Source organism: Vombatus ursinus, unplaced genomic scaffold, assembly GCF_900497805.2.
Source record: "Vombatus ursinus unplaced genomic scaffold, bare-nosed wombat genome assembly UNPS02001419.1, whole genome shotgun sequence".
Classification (NCBI taxonomy): domain Eukaryota; kingdom Metazoa; phylum Chordata; class Mammalia; order Diprotodontia; family Vombatidae; genus Vombatus; species Vombatus ursinus.
Window position 1 is genome coordinate 30,197,887 of NW_020941197.1, and position 19,320 is coordinate 30,217,206.

Below are 19,320 nucleotides of genomic sequence, written 5' to 3' on the forward strand. Positions count from 1 at the left end.
CTTTAGACTGGGAAGCCTTGAATCAACCCCACCCCCCTTTTTTGGCAGGGGGCGGAAGGGTGAGGGTTGATCTTTTAAATAACAATGGGAAAATACTAAAAAGGACACCTTAGTCCCGGCCTCCTCCACACTTTGAAGAAGGCCAGCCCATAGCTGCAGGGGTAACTTCAATTCATTCCTCCCGGAGTAGTCCACAAGCACATTATAAGGCTTCTTAGAGGCCCAGGGCTAACGGAAATCCGAGAGGGCTTTAGACTAGTTACCTTCCCTCCCACTTTACCAGCTGGCTTCCCCTCTGGCAGCGCAGAAACAAAACGAAACTCAGCTGAGAGGGAGGTGGGAGAGGAGGAGGGGGTGTAATGGCGCCCCAGGAATGTCCATCACCCCTCGGTTATCGCTTTCTGCACCCTCGCCCTGCCTCCGCTCTCGCCCTCCGCCCCCAAGGACCAAAGGGCTCCAAACTCTGCCTCCATCCGTGGCCCCGCTTGCCAGCAGCTGATCTGTCCCGGGCCTCCAGTCTGCCTCCGGGTACCTGGGCTTAGAACCAGCCGCAGCATCCCCCTTCCCCAGCCCACCCTCGGGGCGTAAAGCCCAACGCGCGCCGCCCTCTCCCCAAGCTCTCTTGGGCATCTGCATCCTCCCCGGCCCCTAGTTCCCAGGCCAGACCCCGTCGCCCGCGTCCGACGCCTCTAGCTCTATACCCGAGAGCCGGCCTAGAGAGCAGGAGCTCCGACTCACCAGGCAGAGGCTGCTACGACTCCCTCGGATGTTGCCAGGGCCCGGGAGGGGAAGTCTGGAGGCTGAGAGGAGGGGGCAGCTCCGTCTGGGACCACGCCCCCAAGTCCCGCCAGATATCCCCTTTCTGCTCCTCCTCCTGCGGCTCCTCCTCCTCCTCGGAGTCAGTCAGTGTGAGGCGGGGCCATCTCCAGCCTCTCGCACTTTTCCTCCCTCCCTCCCTTTGCAGTCCCAACCTGAGCGGCAGCTGCAGCTCCTTCCTTAGGGAAATACCTGTGCACCTGCAGGATCAGTCCGTCAGACCGTCAATGAGCATTTAGTAGCCGGTCACTCAACATTTATTAAGTGCTTACTATACGCCAGGCACTGTGCTAAGTAGTGGTGATACAAAGAAAGGGACAATACAGTCCTTGTCCTCAACAACCTTTCATTGTAATGGAAGAAACAGATACCTACAAGATATAAAACAACAACAGTAACAGCTCTTGTTTATTTAGCATTTTCAGGTTTGCAAAGCACTTTACACAAGTTATGTCACTAAATTCTGGAAACCTTGTAAGGTAGGTGCTATTATTATCACCATTTTACTGATAAAAACAAAACAAAACAAAAAAACTGAAGCTGGGGTAAGTGACTTGTGTGATCACACATGTAAGTAAGGGGTTGAGACAGAATTTAAACTCAAGTTTTCTTGATTCCAACTTATATAGAAGAAAGTAGTCTGAAATAGGAAGGTATTAGCAGCTGAAGGAAAGCCCTCCTGCAGAAGGGTGGTTGCTGTGAAGTTGGAATGCAGATCAAAGAATACTGTTTTCACTTTTTTTATTTTTCATGGTTTTCCCCTTTTGTTCAGTTTTTTCTTTCACAACATGACTAATGTGGAAATGTTTAACATGATTACACCTGTATGACCTATATTAGATTGCTTGCTGTCTTAGGAAAGGCAAAGGGGGGGGGGAGAAATTTTTAGAATTCAAAATCTTATAAAAAATGAATGATGAAAACTATCTTTACATGTAATTGGAAAAAATAAAATAGAAGAAGAAGAAGAATTACTCAGCAGTTTGGAAGTGTTGGATCTGCTTAATTCCTCTGAAGCTGTAGCAATAACACTTAGGAAAGAGAAAAGTCCTTGATGAAAGTTATGGTGGTTGTTTTTTTTTTTCTTTTTGGTGAGGCAATTGGGGTTAAGTGACTTGCCCAGGGTCACACAGCTAGTGTCAAGTGACTAAGGTCAGATTTGAACTCAGGTCTTCCTGACTCCAAGGCCAGAGCTCTATCCACTGCACCACCTAGCTGCCCCATAAAAGTTATTTTATGGAAAAGACATACAAAACTGGTAAATGCTTAACAGGGGCTCTCTGAAAAAAAATTTTTTATGGGATACACATTCAAATTTTGTTTGCATTATTAACATTTTCTCCATCACTTTCTTAAGTCAGGACGATCAACAATGCCATAAATCATTCCATATTTGTGTGGATTGCCAATTTCTGGGTTGTAAATGCTCATAATGAAAATTTAACAAGCCTGTTTGAGCTATCTTCAGTACACTCCCGGTCACTCCTGGTTAGAAGAAACCTTAAGAAGTCTACTACTCAAAGAAAGAAATACGAGCTACCAACAAAGATATGAAAATAAAAATGCTCCAAATCATGAATAATTAGATAAAAACTAATTTAAACAACTCCAGTGTTTCATCTCACATCTATCAGATTGGCAAAGATGACAAAAAAGGGAAAATGACAGTTGTTGGCAGAGCTGTGGGAAAACAGGCACAAGAATACACTGTTCCTTTACCAGTGAATTGGTCCAGCCACTTTGGAGAAAAGTAGAAACTATGACCCTAAGAGACACTAAATTGTACATAACCATTGACATGTAGCAATAGCACTACTAGGCCTATATACAAAATCAATGAAAGACAGAACCCATATATACTAAAAAAAAAAATGTGTTTAGCAGTCTTTTTGTTGTAGCAAAGAACTCGAAACTAAGGGATGCTTATAAATTGAATAATGGGTAAACTAATTATGTTTGAGTCTGGGTAGTATATGCATGTAATAGAATATTACCACAAAATAGAAATGTTGAAAAGAATAGTTTCAGAGAACCTGGGAAGATTTTAGGAACTGATGCTGAGTGAAGTAAACAGAACCAAAAGAATAACTTTCGTAATAACAAGAACAACACTATAAAGATAAACAACTTTGAAAGACTTAAGAACTCTGATCAGTGCAATAACCAACGATGATTCCAGAAAACTTGATGAGAAAGTATGCTACTTAGCTAATAACTTGAGGTGCAAAAAGATACATTTTTTGGGGGGGACTTGGCCAATGTGTGAATTTGTTTTCTTTGACTAAGCTTACCTGTTACAAGGATTGTGCTTTTCATTTTTTTTTTTAAATAGGGAAGGAGGTTGAGGAGGAAGAATGGAGTTAGCAGTAGTATTGTCAGAAAAAGAAAAAGAGGGATACCAAAGAATTTTTATAAATGCACAGAAGAGAATAGAAGGAAATTCAGCAGGAAAACATAGCCAGGTAGGACAGAATATTTGTAAGGGGTATATTGAGTTAATCAATCTCTACATAAAGTAAGTAATTAAATGCCATGCCCTGGTACCTCACTTAACCTGATGAAGAAGTTTTTGTATTTCATCAAATCAGTCAAAGGCAGTTCAACTAAATATGAAAAGGCCTTAATGTCCCGTAGATGTCCCTGATGAGTCAATGGATGAAAAGGACTGATATGGCACAGAAAGAATATTGGGATTGTCTGAGGAAACTTGGTTCCATAGGGATCATCTATAAAATATAAAACTAATTCCAAACCAGGTACCCAGGTAGAACATTTCACTTACTTTAGATGGGATGTGGAGGACTGTGAAATGATTTGAGAGATTTGCTCATTCAACCCCATCCTTACATATTATATACTTTTTAAAAAGCAAGTTATGAACTGAGATTCAAAATTTCACATATAATCCTCTTTTTCTGTTCTAACTTGCACATAGTAATGTTCTCTTTTTTAATGTTCCATTAAATTCAGAATGATTTTTTTATTTTTATTTTTTTTAAGGCAATTGGGTTTAAGTGACTTGCCCAGTGTCACATAGCTAGTAAGTGTCAAGTGTTTGGTCTGAGGCCGAATTTGAACTCAGGTCCTCCTGACTTCAGGGCTGGTGCTCTATCCACTGCCCCACCTAGCTGCCCTAGAATGATTTTTTTTTTAAAGAAGTCACAAATGCATCCCTTATTCACAGATCTGAAAGGTAATTTCTCCCTGGTTCCATTATTTTGTTTGTGATGTAACTTTTTATATCTAGGTTACTTCTGCCTTTGATACTTTTCTTGGCACATGGTACGAGATACTGGTCTAAACCTAATTTCTGCCATTCTGCTATCCAGTTCTAGCAGCAGGTTTGGTTTTTTTGTTTTTTTAAATCAGATAGTGATTCCTTATGCCAGTAGCTGGGGACTTTGGGTTTATCAAACACTAGTCTGCTAAGTTTGTTTGCTTCCATATATTATGTACCTAATCTGTTGTACTGATCAATCTATTTTTCAACCAGTAGCCATTTTTCTTTTGAGAGTCACTGCTTTACAGCTCTTTTTGTGGTGGCAAAGAATTGGAAATTGAGGGGATGTCCATCAATTGGGGAATGGCTGAATAAGTTTTGTTATATGAATGTAATGGAATACTATTGTTTCATAAGAAGTGATGAGCAGGCTGATTTCAGAAAAACCTAGAAAGACTTGCATGAACTAACGCGGAGTGAAGTAGGCAGAACCAGAATTACATTGTACACAATAAAAGCAGTAGAGTTCGATGACCAACTTTATTAGACCTAGCTCCTCTAAGCAATGCAATAATCTAAGACAATTCCAAAAGACTCATGATGGAAAATGCTATCCATATCCAGAGAAAGAATTAAGGAGTCTGAATGCAGATCAAAGCACACTATTTTCTCTCTCTTTTATTTTCTATTTCACGGTTTTATCCCTTTTGCTCTGATTCTTCTTTCACAACAGGACTAATGGGGAAATGTGTTTAGTATGATTGTACCTGTATAGCCTATATCAGATTATATGCTGAATTGGGAAGGGGGAGAGGGGAAATTTAGAACTTAAAATCTTATAAAAGTGAATGTTGAAAACTAAAAATTAATAATTTTTTAAAAAAAAAGAAAATTATTGCTTTGTAGCATAGTTTGATATCTGGTACAGCTAGGTCTCTTTCTTCCCCATGTTTCTTTATTATTTTCCTTGAGATTCTTGACCTTTTCAGCTTTAAGTTTAATTTTGTTACTATTTTTTCTAGTTCTATAAGGTGATCCTTTGGTAGTTTAATGTGTATGGCATTGAATAAATAAATTAATTTAGGTAGTTATTGTCATATTGGCTCAGCCTATTCATTAGTAATTAACACTTCTTTAACTATTTAAGTCTATATGCCCATTATTATGTGCAGTTTTTATTACATAAAATTAAAAAAATGTCCCATAGAAATTCAGTATAGCTAAGATTAGAAAGGTAACAACTAATAGAAAAAAATATTTGCAGCTAATTTCTCTCATTTCCAAGATATGAAAGGAATTGATTAAAAAATTTTTTTAAAATTTTAAGAATAAGAACTATCTTCCAAATGTTCTAATGATGTGAATAGGAAGCTCTCAAGGAAAAAATTCAATGTATCTATAGATACATAATAGCATCCTGATTTGTTTCTCTGCAGTCTCTTCTCCTACAGTTTGTGCTTCATTCATCTGATAAAATAATTTTCAATAATACATGGGTATGTCACTTCCATGCTCAAAAAACTTCAGTGGGCTCTTATCACCTCTGGGATAAAACACTTACAAATTTCTTGGTTTGGCATTTAAGACCCAATACAACCTTGCTCTGACCTACCTTGCCAGTCTCCTTGAAGGCAGGGAATGTGCCAGTTTTCATTGTGCACAGGGTAAATACTTCACAAATGTTTGAATTGAATTTTTCTCATTTTTCTAGTGTGGCCTAATTTCTTTTTGTTCTATCTTTATAAAAGGTGCTGACCTTGGGGGTAGATAAATAAATAACTGCTTCCCTGGTGGGATTTCAGGAGTGTTCTGCCCACTCCCACTCAGTTTTGCTCATTGATGAAATTTCCAATAAGCAATAATTTGTTCACTTTAAAGCTTCTGATCAGATGAAAGGCAACAGGAAAATATTCTCGGTAGCTGTCAATCTTTTATACTTTAGTACAAATGAGTTTCAAATTGAAATCACAGTGGATAAAGAGTAGATAAGAAGGCACTTGTGAGATCAATATCTACCATTTCATGCCAGTGTTCAACTTGAACTAACAGGATGCTATTATTGGACCCACCCACCGCACATATTTGATATAGTTGGTAGATAAGATAGCCTTATGGCTCACATCATTGCTGCCATTAAACTATACAGCTGACTTGTAGTGCTGAATGGCACTATAAACATGGTAGGTGGGGTGATTGGATGATATGACTTCCGATTATATATGAGGAGTCCTTTCTATGGGACAGGGAGCACACCATTGTTTATTCAGGGAGATTAGCTCAGTGGGTGCTGGAAGAAGCTGGGAGGATAATGAATGCATCAAGTCCAGCATTCTTTCTCTATTGTTGACCCTGCAAAAGTCAAACTCCAGCATAAGAAGACTGTAGGTGAACTGGCCTTACTACATTCAACAATTAAAGAAGTTGCTCTGGGATTTCAGAAAAACCTGGAAAGACTTACATGAACTGATGCTGAGTGAAGTGTGCAGAACCAGGAGAACATTATACACAGTAACAGCAACATTGTGCGATGACCAACTTTGATAGACTTAGCTCTTCTCAGCAATGCAATGATCTAAGACAATTTCAAAAGACTCACAATGGAAAATGCTGTCCATATCCAGAGAAAAAACTATGGAGTCTGAATGCACATCAAAGCATACTGTTTATTTTTCTTTCTTTTCTCTTGGTTTTTCCCTTTTGTTCTGATTCTTCTTTCACAACATGACTAATGTGGAAATATGTTTAATATGATTGTACATGGGTAGCCTATATCAGATTGCATGCCATCTTGGGGGGGGGGGTAGGGAAGGAAGAAGAAAATTTGGAACTCAAAATCTTATAAAAGTGAATGTTGAAAACTATCTTTACATGTAATTAGAAAAAATAAAATGCTATTAACTGGAAGCAAAAAAAAAAGGAAGTTGCTCTGGGTTTTTAGGGACCAGGCTATGAGAGTCAAAGGGCAGCTAATGGAGCTGGTAGCTGTGAAAGTGAAGGAATTTCTCTTGATAAGGATGGGAACTGACAGGGAGTAGCCAGGATCCCATCCTAGGGCCTCCAATTCAGAGGTTCTGGGTCCTGAAATCATAGTTCCTATGTGTCCTATTGAGATGGAAGCCATGAGATGTGATGAGAGCAAAAGTGAAGAGAAGCCCTGGAAGCTCCTGTCTGTGGTTTAGAAAAAAAAAAAAAAGGCTACAATAATCTTTTTCCTGCTCCTGGGGGGAGGGTGATTCCAGGACTTGAGGGAGGGATGGGTGGGGCTTCACTAAAGGCCTGGGGCAATTGCATAAGTTCAAACAAAAACTTGAGGAATTGCTGGAACAATGACTCCTGAAGGGTTGGAACCAACAGTAATCATGGAACCAACTGTAAATTGTTCTCCACAGCTGTTTTGCTTAAACTTAGGGAGCTCTCTGAGGATTTACTACTACCACCACCACCATCACCTCCACCACCACTACTACTACAGAGTCAGTTAAATGTATTACAGTCTTCAGACAAGAACTGCCCTCTGTCCCTTTTTTAAGTGGCTAAGATGGGAAATTATTCTCATCTGGGCACAAAAAGATGCATTCCCAATGCAGCTGACTCCCCAAGGAGAACGGAGGGTTAGGGCTAGGAGAATGGAGGGAGGGAGTGAGGAAATGGGTTTTATAAATTGGATTTATTCACTCCTCCACCACCACCAGCGCAGACTGCCATACTCTATGCCCAGCTTATCCCAAGGGGAATTATATCTCCTTTTCTGGGTTGAGCCCCTCTAGAATGGCTTCAGTCTCTTCTGCCATTAAACTATTCAGATGTGGGCAGATCAACTGGTGAATTTTGAGCCAGAAGGTCAGAGAAATTCAGTACCAGGGCACTAGCAATCCTTCAACACCCCACCCATCCCTCCCAAGCCTAAAGCACCTGCCCCATTTTGATCATCCAGGGGAGGCTATAGAGGGCACCCTATGGAGAGGAGGGTTATCATGGGCTCTTGGAAGTCAGTATCTGGAAGTATCTTGAAAGTCAGCATTCTTTTCAGCTACCTCTATTCACAGTTATCCCAACCATCCCATGTAGTTAACACCAAAAAATTTCAGGTCCCAGAGCAGGTAAAAGATAAAAAACAAAATAGATCTCTAGTTAAGGAGATAAAGAAAATTGTAGTATTTCATTACACCAGTTCCCTCTGCTACAATCTTGTGTTGTCTGTGAGAAAGGTAGGTGGCATTTGGCAGCTTATGGTGGACTATAGGGAGCTGAACAAAATCATCATGCCTGTTGTTACATCTCTTCCTGACTTTATCAGTGCCATAGACCAAGTTAATTTAGGTCCAAGTGAATGTTATGGGGTCATCCACCTCACCAAAGCCTTCTTCTCTATTCCTGTGGCTGAGACAAGTCAGAAGCAGTTTACTTTCCTAGGAAAAAGTTCAGTATACCTTCATTGTCTTTCCCCAGGGCTATTCAAATTCTCTCTCATACTACCACATTACTATGGGCATAAACCTGAAAGAAGTCTCCCTTCCTGATGGCATTGATGTATACCACCATGTTGATAAATTAATGCTGGTTAGGCCAGATAAGGCCACAGTGGCTGAGGTCCTGGGTAGCCCATAAGGGACAAAAGGTGTGAAACCGACCCTAAGAAAATCCAAGGTCCAGCACTCAGTCAAGTTTGGAGAATTACAGTGGGTAGCAAGAACCTAATGGAATCTGTGACCTGTTAAGATATAAACTACTGGTCTCTCTGATAAGGGACTCATTTCTAAAATATATAGAGAATTAAGTCAAATTTATAAGAATACAAGCCATTCCCCAATTGATTAATGGTCAAAGGATATAAACAGACAGTTCTCAGATGAAGAAATTAAAGCCATCTATAATCATATGAAAAAATGCTCTAAATCACTATTGATTAGAGAAATGCAAATCAAAACAACTCTGAGGTACCACATCGCACCTATCAGAATGACCAACATGACAAAACAGGAAAATGATAAATGTTGGAGAAGATGTGGGAAAATTGGAACACTAATGCATTGTTGGTGGAGTGGTGAAATGATCCAACCATTTTGGAGAGCAATTTGGAACTATGCCCAAAGGGCTATAAAAATGTGCATATCCTTTGACCCAGCAATAGCACTTCTAGAGCTATATCCCAAAGAGATCACACAAATGGGAAAAGGACCTACATGTACAAAAATATTTATAGCAGCTCTTTTTGTGGTGGCAAAGAATTGGAAATTGAGAGGATGCCCATCAATTAGGGAATGGCTGAGCAAGTTGTGGTATATGAATGTGATGGAATACTATTGTGCTATAAGAAATGATGAACAGGCTGACTTCAGAAAAACATGGAAAGACTTGTATGGTCTGATGCTGAGTGAAGTGAGCAGAACCAAGAGAACGTTGTGCACAATAACAGCCACGTTGTGTGATGACTAATATTGATAAATTTAACCCTTCCTGGCAACACAAGGATCTAAGACATCTCCAGAGGCCTTGTGATGGAAAATGCCACATCCAAAAAAAGAACTATGGAAGTCGAACTGCTATTTTTTTCTCTTCTGTTGAGTTTTGTTTCCTCTTTCTGATGGTTCCTCCTATTGGTTTTAATTTTTACTTACAACATCACTAATGTGAAAATATGTTTAATATGAATGTAAATGTATAGCCTATATCAGATTGTGCGCCATCTTGGGGAGGGGGGGAGGAAGGGGGAGAAAAATTTAAAACTCAAAAAGCATGTGGAAATGATTATTGATAAATCAAAATAAATTAATAAAAAAAGGAGAAAAAAAAAGAAATAAGCTACTGACATTTACTTCCCCACGATCTAAGGAGGAAGCCCAGAGAGACTTATTGGACTCTTCAGGTTTTAGAGAACCTAACCCACATCCCCAACCTGGATATTTTTTTTTTTTTTAGTTATTCCAAATATTTTAATGAGAGTTCTGTTCAAGGCATTTAAAACACCAGTATGTGAAGATAAACTGCATTGGAGAGAGAGAATACTGAAGGTAGCCACAGAGCTGAGGAATTTTCTTGATTTGGGGCAGGATCTGAGAGTCCATTGTTTTCTGATCAGCCTTGCGCTGTTCTGTAATCTCATATTTCTCTTTTTCTTTGTCAAAAATTTCTCCTTGGTGTCTAGGTTTACGGAGCCTCTTTTCTTGAAGTGAGCATCAGTAAGATAATTGGAATTTTTACACCTGAAAGGGTGGGACTAGGGCTTTCAAAGGGAGATAAGGAGCCTATAAAGCCAGATTCCCTTTGGGGCAAAGGGTGAAGATCTCGGCTTGGGCCCATACCCCATCACTGGTAGAGGTGGCAGTTACAAATTTCTGATGGGTCCCTCTCAGAGGTACACGATTGATGGTCAGAGGTCCAGTCACCAGTAACAAGCCACTAGCCAGCTGCTTTTGTGTATGTCATGCTTCTAGAAATCCACACAAAAAAAAATGCCAAATAAAAGGTAGGAAAAAAAAAATAAGTTCATTTCCCATAAGTTGGTAGTTCAGTTGCGCTACTGTTGAATACAAAGCTTAAGCCAGGCTACAATTTATGTTCTTGTGTTGAGACTTTAAATTATCTCCATATAGTATTCGATATAGTAATTCAAACTTCTTAGAGACTAGAAAATCTTAACTACAGAATGAAAATTCATCCAAAGATTTAATATTCTTAATTCTTATTTCATACTAACTCATTAAATGAGTATAGCTTTTCTTTGCCTTTTGGCTGGTAAGCAGAAAAATGCTACTCTGCTTTCCTAGGTGGTCTTAGTGCACAGAAGAAAATTCCTTAGAGAAAGAAAATGCATTTCTGTGTAGCTTTCTCAAGGGTTTTTCATTATTGTAAACATAAATGAAGCCTTGAGAAGTAATGGGCATCCTTAAAATAGCCCCATCTAAATGGGATCTAACGATCCTTTGAATTATCTTTGATGGAAGAGATTCTGCTTACTGAACTCAGATGCTTAAGAATACCAACTTACATTTAGTACACAGATGGTCACTTAAAAGTAAAGACTATTTGACATAAGTGCTCCATAGCTGCATCTTTTCCTCCGGCTCACACACTTTTTAAAAACAAATAGTCCAGAAGAATGGAGCCAAGATGGCAGTGATAGGATGCAAAGCAGCTGAGTTCCTCTCCACAAACTACTCCAGACAGAGCTAGAAAATGTACAAGCCAAGTCCTGATGGGGGAATCTACTAAAAGTCATAGCAAGTCCTTTGCCCAGCCTAGATCAGCAAAGACAGGGAGGTCTTTGGACACTGGAAAGATCTGGCCAGGAGCACTCTGACACACAGGAAAAAGCAGTACACTAGGGGGGCAGCTAGATGGCACAGTACATAGAGCTCCAGCCTTTGAGTCAGAAGGACCTGAGTTCAAATATGACCTCAGACCTTTGACACTTAACTAGCTGTGTGACCTTGGACAAGTCACTTAACCCCAATTGACTCAGGAAAAAAAAAAAGCAGTACACTAGAGAAAGGTCTCAGATCTATGCTGAAGTACCTTCAGACCCAAACCAGGGCACTTCCATAGAACAGGTGCCAACTGGCGGCTTTGTTGCCCACGATCTAGTCCTGGGTGGCAGACCCAGAAAGCCTTGGGCAGTGTAAGGGGAAAGGAGGAAGTTCAGAAGCAACAGAGCAACAGGTCTCGCTTCCAGCCTCTAGCCCAATCTGCTGGGGAATAACCAGGGCAAGAATCCCAAACCAAAGGGAAGATGCCCCTCTAAGCCAACAGAACTTTCCAAGATAAAACATCTTTAGCTCTGTTTGAATTCAGATAATTCAGTTTTCCAACCATAAAATCCACCTCATAGTCAGACTCAGGATTAGCCAGGTGGGTAACATTCCTTTTCAAAGGAACATAATGGGGAAACTGAGCCAGGAGGATCCCATCTTAGGTTGAGGCTAAAATTGTTCTCTCAGCTTTTCCTGATGCTGACTTCGCACCAGTATCACGTTCTTTGAGTAGCTTGTGGCATTTTTCTCAGATAGTGGATTATTGATTATGATGGATTATGGACTCAGACAACTCAAAATAAAATCCTATGAACTTTTACCTAAAGCAGCAAGTTTCCCTAATCATAGTTTAGGAAAAACTTTTCCAGGATTTGCATCTCAAACTGTAGCTTGACATAACTGATACAAAAAGTTCACCAATTTGAAACTTGAAACAAACCCATTACCAATCAGGTGACTTCAATTTTGTTAAGTTCATTTCCAAATTACTTTACACAGAGAATTAGCATCTCATCATTAGCAGTTAAAACTACAAATTTAAAAGAACGTACTTACCCAAGTTTAGAGGCTGCAAAGGTTGCCCTAGGGCCCAAGGCCATGGGGGGGGGCAACGGCATGCTGTAGCTGCTGCCCCTCCCATCTCCTTCCTTTCCCAGGTGGGGGAGGGTAAAATCAAAGTGAGGGGTAAAGGGTGAAACTCTCTTCTTCTATGAGAGGGGTTAACAGATACCCTCTCTCGACAAAAGCAAAGGGAGTGGGAGAAAAGAGTGACCAGGGTTGTAAGGGGGAGTTCCAAACTCCTTAATGATCAATCACAAAACCTCCAGAATCTGCCAAGATATGTCTAGCTGTTCTAACTTTCCCCTGTAACCTCATGAAGGAGAATTCAGGGGCGTAGAGGGAAGGGAGTAAGTAAGCCTCAGGGAACCAAAAAGCAACTGCAGTTTTCCCCAATTCTCTAGTGCTGAGAGAACTGACAGAATTGGGCACACACTTCAGGACAGGGCATCTGTCCTTGTCCTCTATGCTACAGAAGGTGTACCCAAGTCCATGGCCTCAAACCAACCCAGTGGACTGAGAGCCTGAGAGCATCAGGCCAAGTGTGAGACAGCCTCAAAACTGCCTGCCTGAAAAGCACCTTCAAGCCTTGGTGCTTGGAGAGCGACCCCAACTGCAGAGCAAGAAAGGAAGGGGGTGGCGGGGAGGCTTACATACCTTCCAGTCTTGGGAAGAGAAGAACTTGGGGTTAGGCATTTTCCCCATACGGGCCACCAAAATTAGGTTTAGAGGTCCAGGGGTGCTGGGACCCGCAATATCACAACACACGGATCCTGCCTGAAAGACTTTGATCCAAGCCTTCTTTCAGCCAAGGACAAGGTTTATTAGAACTCTTAAGGAGTCTGAACATTAATAAGCTATTGGCTAGATTTTAAGAGTCTCAGTAGTGGCTAGATTATAAGAATCTAAGCATTTTAGTGGAGATAAAAGGGACCTTATATGCAGAAAGACTATGGGAGGGATCTAGGAGTGGCCAAGGGAGAATGGAGCCTAGATAGGATTAAGATAGGAAGTGGCCAGGGCCATTGGGAGGTAAAACAATGGAGGGCTAAGGCTAGGTTAAGGGTAACAGAATTGGGAGGTTGGGTGTAGGCAATAACAGAAGGCCAGTTGATGGGATTATAGCCTCAGGCAACCACCAGAGATTTGGCCCATGTGGGAAAGTTCAGGTTTTTTCCTTTTTGGGGTCCAGATCCCATCCTCATCAAGTATAAACTAATTAAAATTGCTGGGACAGATTAAGCAAGAGTTTAAAAAAATGGAGTTAGAAAATTTTTTTATAAATGGAATGAGAATTCTTAATGAAAAAATTGGAAAACAAATGAGAACTAAAGAAGAAATTATTGGAAAGACAATTAAAAGCTGGGCATAAGAAACAAAACCTTGCTTAAGCAACAAAGTCACTGAAAATTCAAATGAACCAAATAGAAGCCAATGACTATATGAGTCAATAAATATTAAAACAAATTCTTAAAAGGCTAAAAGAAAAATAGAAAAAAATATGTTATAGCAAAAACTGTTGAGGTTTAGGGGCTCAGGGGTCCTGGGATCCCAAAATCACGACACCCGGGTCCTGCCCAAATGAATTTGACCCAAGCCTTCTTTTAGCCAAGGACAAGGTTTATTAGAACATCCCCTATAATGCCAAGACTCTTAGGGAATCTAAGCATTTGTATGCTAATGCAAGTGGGCCAGATCTTAAGAATCTGGGACTTAGGCTAGATTTTAAGAATCTGAGCACCTCGATGAAGACAAGATGGACTTTATATACAGAAAGACTGTCGGAGAGGTCTAGGAGCGGCCAAGTAGTTTGGGGTGACTGGAGGAGGGGTCTAAGGAAGATCTGAATGGGAGTGGCCAGTAAGCTGGGGTGAACTGAATGCGGGGAACCTGGACCATGTGGCCAAGGGAGAATGGAGTCTAGATAGGATTAAGGGTGGGAAGTGGCCAGGGCAATTGGGAGGTAACACAACAGAATTGGGAGATTGGGTATAGCCATAATGAAAGGTTAGTTGGTAGGATTATAGCCTCTGGTGAATGCCTGAGATTTGGCCAGGTGAGAAAGTCCAGGGTTTTTCCTTTTAGGGGTTCAGATCCCATCACCATCAAAACAACTGATTTGGAAAATAGATCAGGGGGAAAATTTTTAAGAATCATTGGACTATCTGAATACCATGACAAAAAAAAAAGAGTCTAGACTAGGGGTAGGGAACCTGAGGCCTTGAGGCCACATGTGGCCCTCTAGGGGCCCTTTGCAGCCCTTTGACTAAATCCAAACTTTCCAAAACAAATCCCCTTAATAAAAGGATTTGTTCTGTAAAACTTGGACTCAGTCCAAAGGCCTAACCCAAGGATCTAAAAGGCTAAATGTAGCCTTGAGGCTGCAGGTTCCCCACCCCTGGCCCAGAAATCTTGTTTCAAGAAATCTTAAAAGAAAACTACCCAGATCTCTTAGAACCACAGGACAAAGTGGAAATAGAGGGAATCCACTGGTCACCTCCGGAAAAAAAAAAAAAACCGCCAGAATGAAAACTCTCAGGAACATCAATCCAGAGCTTCCAGGTCAAAGAAAAAAATCAAGCAGCCAGAAAAAAAAAATTTGAGGTATCAACAAGCCATAGTCACACATGATTTAGCAGCCATCACTATAAAGAAACAGAGAACTTGGAATGTGATATTCCAGGAGGCAAAAGATATGGGATTGCAACCAAGAAAAACTTATCCAGCAAAACTGAGAATAATGATACAGGAAGGAAAAAACGGCTCTTTAATGACAAAGAAGATTTCCAAGTATTTCTGATGAAAAGAGTAGTGCTGTGGAGAAATTTGAAGTTCAAACACAGGAGTGAAGATAAATATAAAAAGTGAACATGAATGAACTACCATAAAAGACTCTATACAAGGATAAACTGATTGCATTCAAATATGAGGAGATGATACTGTCCCCTCTGTACCCTATAATCATCAGGACTCATAGAGGGAGTCTAATTAGAAAGGCCCTGGGAATGGTTCTATTCTGTTTTGATGATCTTTAGCAATGAATGGAAACAGAGGGGAAGAATACCTGTAGGGGTGGGGAAAGAAAAAGAAAGGTTAGAGAAAATTTTTCACATGATGAGGATGCATTAGTAGGCCTCTATATACTCAATCCAGGTGAAATAGATTTCACCCAACAGTGAAATAGGAGGGAAAGGGGAGAATGGAATAGTGGGATTTGGAGGAAGGATAGATTTAGGGCGGGGTTGTTATTGTTGTTGTTCAGTCATTTCAGTCACCTCCCACTCTTTGTGACCTCATTTTCTTGGTGAAGACACTGGAGTGGTTTGCCACTTCCTTCTTCAGTTCCAGATGAGGAATTGAGGCAAATGGGATTAAATGACTTGCCAGGGTCACACAGCTATTAAGTGTCTGAGGCCAGACTTGAATTTAGGACCTGGAGCTCCATCCATTGCACCACCTAGCTGCCCATTGAGGGAGGGATTAGTCCTAAGCAAAACAAATTATAAAGATGTGCAAAAAACACGTATAGCTCTTTTTGAGGTAGCAAAGAATGGAAATTTGAGGGCATACCCATAAATGGAATGGATGAACAAGTTATGGTATATAAATGTGATGAAATATTATTATGTTGATCTCTTTTCAGTGTAATGAGCAACCAGAGACTAATGATGAAACCGTGCTACCTAACTCCTGATGGAGAGGTAGAGGACTAAGAATGAGACAAATATTTTTTAGTACATGGCCAATGTAGAAATTCGTTTTAATTGACGTACATGTATGTAATGGGTTTGTTTTACTCGTATTCACAATGGGAGCATGTGAGTGGTGGGAGACTGAGAAATCTAGGATGATCCTCAGATCTAGGATGATTAAAATAAAACATATTGGGGGGGAGAGGAAAGAAAATTTGGGAGCTCTGATCAACTGAATTCCTGAATACTCCTGATGAAACACACTGTCCACCTCCTCATAGATTGTTGATGGGCACAGAATGCAGATTGAGATGTTTTTAAACATGGCCGATGAAAAATTTTGTTTTGCTTATCTATACATGCTTGTAACAGGGATTTGTTTTTCTGGCTTTCTCAAGGTAGGGAGGAGAGGGAAGTAGGAAGGAGAGAAGGCTGATCTTTGAAAATGAAATAAAATGTAATTATTTTAAAAAAATAAATAAAGTCCAACCCCCTCCACCCCATCCCTGGTCTTTAATCCAACTATTTTATAACAAGTTACTTGAGAAATTAATACTCTCTGAAGTCTTTAGACAATGTGTATTATGGGCACCTGAGGAGGAAAAATAGTCATTTTTCCTAACATTAAGTAATACATGTTAGTCTATTTGCCTTTTCTCAGGAGTGTCCCACAGCACTGACTCTTGATATCTTATTTAATTTGCAAAGTGGTTTCTTTTCTAGTGTGCTAGATGTTGCAAGTCTACAGCAGCCTCATACCATTGTTAGAAATACGCTTGACACCTAAAATTTAGTATCAAGAAAGTTTATTACAGAGAAAGTCCAGAGGATTAGACATTTCTGGCCAGAAGCGGGCTCTACCACTCTTAAAGAGGGATGGGCCCTGAGTGCAAGGGCAAATGTGCTTTTATGCATTCAAAACCACCCAGGCCCGGATTGGTCCATCCCTTCCTGGGTTACACCCCTCCTCACATGTTTCCCCTTGATATGCTCAAGTATGTTCCCCCTCCCTTGGTCATACATCCCCTTACTCATTAATGAGGCTCTAATTTTATGTGGGGTGTGACAGATAATAATAATAATGAAGATCATTAAGCAGGTGCACTAACATTTTTCAGGTGTCCTCAGGTTGACCCTAACTGGTCTGAGCTGGCTTGTCCCTTATCTTGAATTCAGAGTCTTTTTAGAGCCATCAACTTACTTCTTATCGGTTAAGCCCTCACCCACCTACAGTGTACTACTTCCTGGAACTGTTCTTTAAATCTCTGCATTATTCTCTTTCTCTGTGGAAACATAACCTTTACCTGACTCTCACACCATTCCACATGCATGTAAGTGTCTTAGGTACCAAGCACCGAAGCTGATAAAATATTTATTGAACTTCCCACTAAATGTTCAGGGTTGTGTTGGGTATAGTGAGGCAGGCACCAAGGTTATAGAAAAAAAAAGGGGAAGAAGATACCAGCCAACCCTCAAAGAACTTTTAGTCTATTCCTTTGCTATGGTTAAGCTTTTTAATTGCAGGAGAAAGCATCGGGATTTATTGGGGGTTTTGAATCAGAATCTCATATTTCAGTATTGACATCTTCCATGTGCTAAGGGTAAGCTAGTTACCACATTAGCAGCATCTTCACAAATCGCAGGACTTTCAGAATGATCACTGGTGCAACTATTCAAACTTGAGACCCCAAAGGTTTGTAAGATTTGATAACTTTAGATTTGCCCTTAAGAATTCATTTTCTAGTCTTCCTAGTGGGAGCTTATCTAGGTAATCCTTTCTAGCTCTGTGATTCCTAGGTCATACTCTTAAATGTTGTTGTGTTAAAGTGTTGTATAGATCTGCCCCAGAGTCCATTAAAGTAACTGCTATAATTTTGTCAGTAGGATAGAAACAGGTCCTGGACCTCTGTTTTTGACTGAAATAGGAAAGTCCTGGCACCTACAAATGCCAGTCAGCATCTTCTGTGTGAGTAAGAATCTAAGTCTATTTGCCAATAGTTCCATTGATGGGGTGCTTGGGTGCTTGTGCTTGTGCTTGGACCCCAATTTCTCCCTAGCCTCAGAAACACTGTCTCTGACAACCACTCCCCAGCCCAAGGACACCGTGCCTAGCAATTACTCATGCCTGGGCCCCAGCACGACCCTTATCTCTCTTCTTGGTACAGCTACACAAAGCTGGGTGAGAGAGTGCTGCGCTGTTCAGGCCCCAGCCCTCAGATCATGTCTCTGGAAGCCTCCCAATTCCTTAGTAAGTTCCTATCTTGTGAGAAAGCTTTCCCTTGTTGCAGAGCATTCTCTCATCAAGACAGAGGGAGAGGGGTGCCTTGCCCAGCCCAAGGAGTTCTGTCCTTGGCTGGCCCAAGGACTCTTCCTCCTGCCAGACTCCAAAGAGCCATATCTCTGTCATCTCCCTCCCTGTCTGGTATACTCCCTGTACTTTCTCATCCATAGCTCCCAAAGACACTTAGGACCTCATAAGTGTCCTTGGCATTCCTTTCCCATGCTGTTTTCCATATAAACCCTAGCTCTATCCTCAGTCTCTTGCAGGTTCCTTAAGAATCCTTGACCGCAGAAAAGCGTAACAATAAATCTTTGCCACCTTGACTTAAAGAATGCTTGAGTCTGTGAATTCATTCCAGACGACCCTGTCCTGTACACCAGTCTTTGAGGGGTCTCAACCTCTCAGACCCCAACACCACTACCCCCAAATATTAGGCATATGAGAATTACTTGAGCCATAGAACTTGCATTGGCCCTACTCACATTTTTACTTATTGCTATTTTATAACTTTTAGTTCTCCCCATTTCACTTAAGAACATTTTCTCCTTGACCTATTCAGACATTCTACCTTTTCATGCCCTTTCTTTCCTCCTTGAAAAAAAGAAATATTTTTTTTTGACTAGGCAATGGGGTTAAGTGACTTACCGAGAGTCACAGACCTAGTAAGTGTTATGTGTCTGAGGCTGGATTTGAACTCAGGTCCTCCAGAATCCAGGGCTGGTGCTCTATTCACTGCACCACCTAGCTGCCCTGCCTTTTTTTTAAAAAAATATTTCTTTTGGGGCAAATTTGAGTTCAAATCCAACCTCAGACACTTGACACTTAATAGCTATGTGATCCTGGGCAAATCACTTGACCCCCATTGCCAAAGCAAAAAAAAAAAAAGAAGAAGAAAAAAAGCATCATAGTCAATCTCTTTGAGATCTGCTGACTACTATAATTCCGGAAACTGTCTACACACACACACACACACACACACACACACACACACACACACACACA

The 19,320-nt window shown here is 40.7% G+C and overlaps 1 protein-coding gene across 2 annotated transcripts in view; it reads right to left on the reverse strand.

The window, feature by feature from the left end:
* The window catches only part of B4GALT4 (beta-1,4-galactosyltransferase 4), a 37,693-nt gene extending 36,878 nt beyond the window's left edge, over positions 1-815 (reverse strand). For both annotated transcript variants that reach the window (XR_003569571.1, XM_027867717.1), the window contains exon 1: positions 739-815. The gene's annotated coding sequence lies outside the window, so the exon portion shown is untranslated. The remainder of the gene's footprint in view (positions 1-738) is intronic.
* Positions 816-19,320: the final 18,505 nt, after the last annotated feature.